Source organism: Schistocerca cancellata, chromosome 7 (genome assembly GCF_023864275.1).
Source record: "Schistocerca cancellata isolate TAMUIC-IGC-003103 chromosome 7, iqSchCanc2.1, whole genome shotgun sequence".
NCBI lineage: Eukaryota > Metazoa > Arthropoda > Insecta > Orthoptera > Acrididae > Schistocerca > Schistocerca cancellata.
Window position 1 is genome coordinate 406278948 of NC_064632.1, and position 5973 is coordinate 406284920.

The 5973-nt window shown below is 45.3% G+C and overlaps 1 pseudogene; it reads left to right on the forward strand.

The window, feature by feature from the left end:
- Nucleotides 1–315: 315 nt before the first annotated feature.
- Nucleotides 316–432, forward strand: LOC126093524 (5S ribosomal RNA; annotated as a pseudogene).
- The last annotated feature ends 5541 nt before the right edge of the window (nucleotides 433–5973 follow it).

Consider the following 5973-nt stretch of genomic DNA (forward strand, 5'->3'; position numbering starts at 1 on the left):
ACTGCGTAACTGGTATAGCATCTTAACATCTTAAATAGCGACTGAACAATAAGTGTGGCACGATCGGTCACAAATAAACAACTGACTGCACTGCACTTGCACGTACTGATAAGATAAGGTGATGTCAGCGCGACATTACGAATAATGTGAAAGATCATGTTCCCCATTCGAGTTCGCGCTCAAATCAACAAGGGTTACAGTACATTTATTGTAATAAAATTTTGTACAGACATGTTTTAGAGTCATTCAAAGAATATAGGGGAGCGAGCGCTCAAAATATTGAAGTCAGAGTATAAGGGACACCCTAGTGGACTCTGCAACGGCCTTGCCGCAGTGGATACACCGGTTCCCGTCAGATCACCGAAGTTAAGCGCTGTCGGGCGTGGCCGGCACTTGGATGGGTGACCATCCAGCCGCCATGCGCTGTTGCCATTTTTCGGGGTGCACTCAGCCTCGTGATGCCAATTGAGGAGCTACTCGACCGAATAGTAGCGGCTCCGGTCATAGAAAACCATCGTAACGACCGGGAGAGCGGTGTGCTGACCACACGCCCCTCCTATCCGCATCCTCAACTGAGGATCACACGGCGGTCGGATGGTCCCGGTGGGCCACTTGTGGCCTGAAGACGGAGTGCTAGTGGACTCTGGCCTCAGTCGTGCCAAGGCAAATAGTACAATACTTTCGAATTTTCTCCATTTGTGCTCCACATATTTGTAGTCAGAATAAAAATAATTATGACTGCTCAGATACTACGTCATTTATTTCCTGCCATACTTACCACGCAAAACTGTTTCTTAATATCCCTCTTAATATTGGTAGACACTGGCGCTTTAACATCTGCGTGGTCAAGATTTAACTCGCAACGTTAACATTTTCGAAACGTTCATGAACGTTAGATATCAAGATACCTGATGTATTGTCTTCACGATTACGTTCTTTAACTAACTGCAGAAGGTGATTTTCTGACCGTTCTGGATATTCTCACACGAATCCGTAACTGCAGACGTAAATTCGTGTCACATAACTACAGACATGAAGCCAAATTGAGTCCGTATATTCAGTTTGTCTTTTACTCTTTACTGTCACAACTTTTCTTTATTGTGTGTTTAATTAGGGGAGTTTAGTAGAATTGGAGAAGGAAATTATAAAAAGTCAGAATCATATTTGACATTGAAATCTTTGTAAGACATAAAAATTGCTACTTAGGTTATAAAATTATATAGTATTCAGAGAGTAATTTAAAGTCAAATGCAGTTTTGACAAACAGCTGATGAGAACTATGCATATATTAGACGACTGTAACATTTTCATGCTGTGAAGGTTACCGTTTTTAGTTTTTTGGGACATATAGAGCAATATTTTCTAGCTGGCAGTTTATCTCCACCTGACAGTGTTTGCTCTTCTTCTTTACCAAGAACTTTCCTGATTGGTGTTCTCACTTCCTGCCAGATACGAGATTTTGTTGCGATTAAATAATTAAAGTCTATTCCCAAGTACATAAATTAAGGCCAGAGGCTTAATTTTTTTTATAGAATCACAGATTTGGAGCCAAACTGAGTCCGTAAAGCGGATCGCTAAATTCACAAACAAGCAGAGACTGAGATTCGACGCTGCACCTGCAAACTGAATAAAGATTAGTTTGAAGGTACTGCTGGTACGGTACCGTCAACAAAAGCATAACAATGTGAAATCGCCGAGCATCAAACCGTGTGGAGTCAATCTGACATCTTTCTACAGTTACGAGTAAATCAAGTGGTGCACCTAATGTGCAGCTGGAAAGCTGAAATCTCACCTTATTTCCAAAACATTTCTTTGAAACGTCGTGCCACCACAGACCATGAATGAGACGCTATATGTAAACGTTGGACTGCCATATTCGACCCAACTTCGCTACCTACCATCATACAGGTTATTTCACATTGAGAATCTGTAATGGCTTCACTGGATACTATCGAGGGATTCGTGGAGTTGGTATTCCCTTGCGTTCGCCTGAAGTGACTTAACCAGTCCATTACAGGGCGATCTATAGCTTAATATGTCAAAAGAACAGTGGCGTAACTTGGCGTTTTTCACGTATGCAAATCATTTTCTGAATGGAAAGCGAAAAGGAACAGAAACACTGCTAGGACTAACTAAAGACTGAACCACGAACTTTTGGAGTGCAGTCTGATGCTTTGGCACAAAGGTATACTACCAATTACCTGTCCTATTTCATTCTCATATCGACTGAAGTACCCACGAAATGTATAAAATTGTGAAAGGAAGTGGAACAAAAGAGAAAAATAATGAAAAATAGCCCAAATATAGCGACAAAATTAAGAAGAAGAGGAGTGGTGATGGTGGTGATGGTGGGGGGGGGGGGGGGGAGGGGAACAATGTATTGGTTCACTCTTCTAAGAACAAACGCTGAATTTGAACTGTAAGTCACCCTGTATCGTATGCCACTAGGGTTGGAAGAGGATCTCCATTACGCTTTCGTGCTTCCGAAATGAACATGTAACGAAACGTGCTGCACTTCTTTGGATATTCTTCATTTCTGTCAATCACATTTCGTACGGAATCTAAGCTGACGAGTAATTTTATAACCCACCTCCTTTCTGGAGGGCTACACTTCCTCAGAATTCCTTCCATGGATCACAGTCTGACATCTGCCTTACCTGCCATTAATTTTATGTAGTCGTTCCACCTTATATCGCTCCACACGCATTGTCCTACACTTTTAGCGCACTTGAAATGCTTCCACTGATTTGCCCATCACCGTGTAATCACGCTATAAGCGGTGTTTGTATCTGTTTTAAGAGCAATGTGTTACATTTGTTTATGTGAAGGTCAGATGCCTTTCCTACACCAAGCAGCGATCGTCTGCAGGTCTTCCTGGACTTCACTTCAATTTTCTAGCGTTGCGACATCTCCGCATACAGCAGCAAAATCCGGTAGGTAAATCTAAGTATTGTGAACAGTAATTGAACTATGTAACTTCCTTGTGGCACGACCGACGCTATTTTCTCCTATTCTCTTTTTGTCAGAAATGACATGCTGTGCTATGTTTACCAGGAATTTAATATAATGACACAAGTGGTTTGATAATCCACAAGCTCTTATTTTATTCGTTAGTTCGTATTACTTCAATTGTATCGAATGTCTTCTGGAAGTCAAGGAACACGGTGTAAACTTGAGAATCGTCATCTGCTACTTTCTGGGCCTCGTGGATGAACAGAAAGCGCGGATTCAGACGATCGTTATTTGCAGAATCCATGTCAATTTCTACATAGGAGATTTTCGACCTCTGGAAAAATCGTAATACGCAAGCGTTTGAAGTTTCTGATACTGTCGGTGATAGGGACCTATCATTTTGTGCTTCTTTCCGAATATCCTCCTTAAGAACGCGAGTGATCTGCGCTTTTTTACAATCGCTAGGAACCTTCACTGCTCCAGTGACGTATGATGGGCTGCAGCTGGAAGAGGGCAAGTTCTTTCGCATACTCTATGTAGAATCGCTTAGATATCTCATCAGGTCCAATGGTCTTTCCTGTGTTAACCTATTTTAGTTGAATTTCTGTCTCATGGTCACTTATTACAATATCTGTCACTTTGACGTTCACGCGAAGATTTAAAGAATGGACAACAGTATGGTCTTCCTCAATGACACAGTTTTGAGAAAAGAAGCGTTTAGTATTTCGGCCTTCTCCTTTTCGATCCACTACGTTCATAGAACGCCTGAACGGCTGCAAATTACTGATTTGAGCTAAGACCAAAATTTTTTAGAGTTTTCGGTCAGCTGGATAAAATTTTACTTTCCAAGTCACTGAAAATTTCACGCATGGCCCCCCTTGAGCGAATTTTGTCTTCGTTCAGTTTTTGTATGTCTATGAGGCACTGGCAATATTTCAAATCCACAGTGATGATCTTCCTCCTTTCGGAGCGGATTTCTAACAGGGCTCGCACCACGGCTTTCTGTCACTATTACTGTATGGGCGTTATTACCGTTCATAAGCAGGAGCAGTTCTGGGGCGCCCCTAGGGGCTCGGCATTCATTTGCTGGGTGCGGGCTTAGCGATCCCGGGGCTCCTGAGCTGGGGGCTGGTAAGCGCCGCCAGTCCTCTACCACCGTAAGCTCTGGGCATGCTTCTGCGACCACCGAGCGGCGCAGCGATGGAAAGTCATGGGTCTCAGGGAATGGGGATCTTGGTTTGGCCGCCCGGATCGCGAGGACGGAATAAACCTCTATAAAAAAAAAAAAAAAAACCTCAATCTCAAGACGTGCTGCGCACTGATGGGATACATAGCTGATGAGGTGGAACAGTCGTTAGTCATCAACCTCTGTGGAACCTGCCGCACATCAGTTGCATAAGGTTTACTCAGGCACCCGGGGCTCTGTCTGAATAGACCTTTATTTCCCTAGCTGCTAGTGGGACCAAAATGGTTGTTCCAAAATTTTCTTTACCCCCTCCCAGTGAAAAGGTTATCCTAGTAGCCGCTTGCTGAGTGTGCTGCATACCTGACCTATTATGGGAGTCGTAAAATTCTCCACCTGAAAACGAAGGTCCAGGATCGTCACACAATCATCTGACTTTTGGAGCAAGGCTTTCAAAAGACACAAAACCGAACGTCCGCGTAGGGTCTAAGGTCTTGAAAAGACGCTGCTGCCGGCCGGAGTGGCCGAGCGGTTCTAGGCGCTACAGCCTGGAGCCGCGCGACTGCTACGGTCGCAGATTCGAATCCTGCCTCGCGCATGGGTGTCTGTGATGTCCTTAGGATAGTTCGGTTTAAGTAGTTCTAAGTTCTAGGGGACTGATGACCTCAGCAACCTCAGCAGTTAAGTCCCATAGTGCTCAGAGCCATTTGAACCATTTTGATCGATGCTGCTTCTAGTCCACGCCAGAGACTGAATGTTTTCACCCAAGCAGCCAACCAAAGCAACCAGGATGGCCTCCGAACCTAGGCGGCGGGCATCAATTGTGCCCCGACGTGAGTCGCGATTTGCATTCAGGTGCAACCAGTGTGCTGCCAGTAGAACCTCCTCTATATCTCCCAACCGCCCTCCCCCCTCCCCTCCCCCATCCCAGCTAGCAAACAGAATGATCATTGGCCTTCTTTCTCGACCTGTCCACTATTTCCCTGACGGGCTCTGTCACCCACGTAACGATAGAACTTTCAAAAATGGTTCAAATGGCTCTGGGACTTAACATCTGTGGTCATCAGTCCCCTAGAACTTAGAACTACTTAAACCTAACTAACCTAAGGACATCACACACATCCATGCCCGAGGCAGCATTCGAACCTGCGACCGTAGCAGTCGCACGGTTCCGGACTGAGCGCCTAGAGCCGCGAGACCACCGCGGCCGGCATAGAATTTTCAGTTGCCAGTAATGTCCCACCACCCTTCCCCACCACTCCTCTCTGATCTCACACCTTTGAGGATGATCGGCCGCTGTCCCAACTGACTATGTGTCCAGTCCTGGCTCAGATGTGCGTTCAGTCGTGGCATAATGAAGCTGCCTCGCGACCAGTACCCACTTTGCATTCCACCCGGACGTTCGCGGCCGTCTCACTGATCGCCATTCACCGTCAGGTGACCATCGACCGGCCAGGGCGAGCGAGTCGGAAGGAGCTGCGAACCCAGGTGACGCTATAAGCAGCAGAAATGACAAGATATTCGTCACAGCTGCACAGGGCGGCGTCCTTAAGCCTGCCGACCGCACCAACACAGCCTCCACCTGTTTACTGACAGTATCCCGCTGCATCCGTATACAACAATTGCATTCCATATCCATTGTTGAAAAATTAAGAAAACTGCACGACAGTTGCTTAATCCACAATCTTTTATTGGGCACACGAGCGATTTCGTAACAGTTACGGTTCCATCATCTGGTGTAAAAAATAACATCACTTCTCATTTGAGGTCATCCTCACCCCAACGTTGTCATGGATCAAATGTTTCGTGTTAAAAAACTAAAAGGGACAGCAATTCCA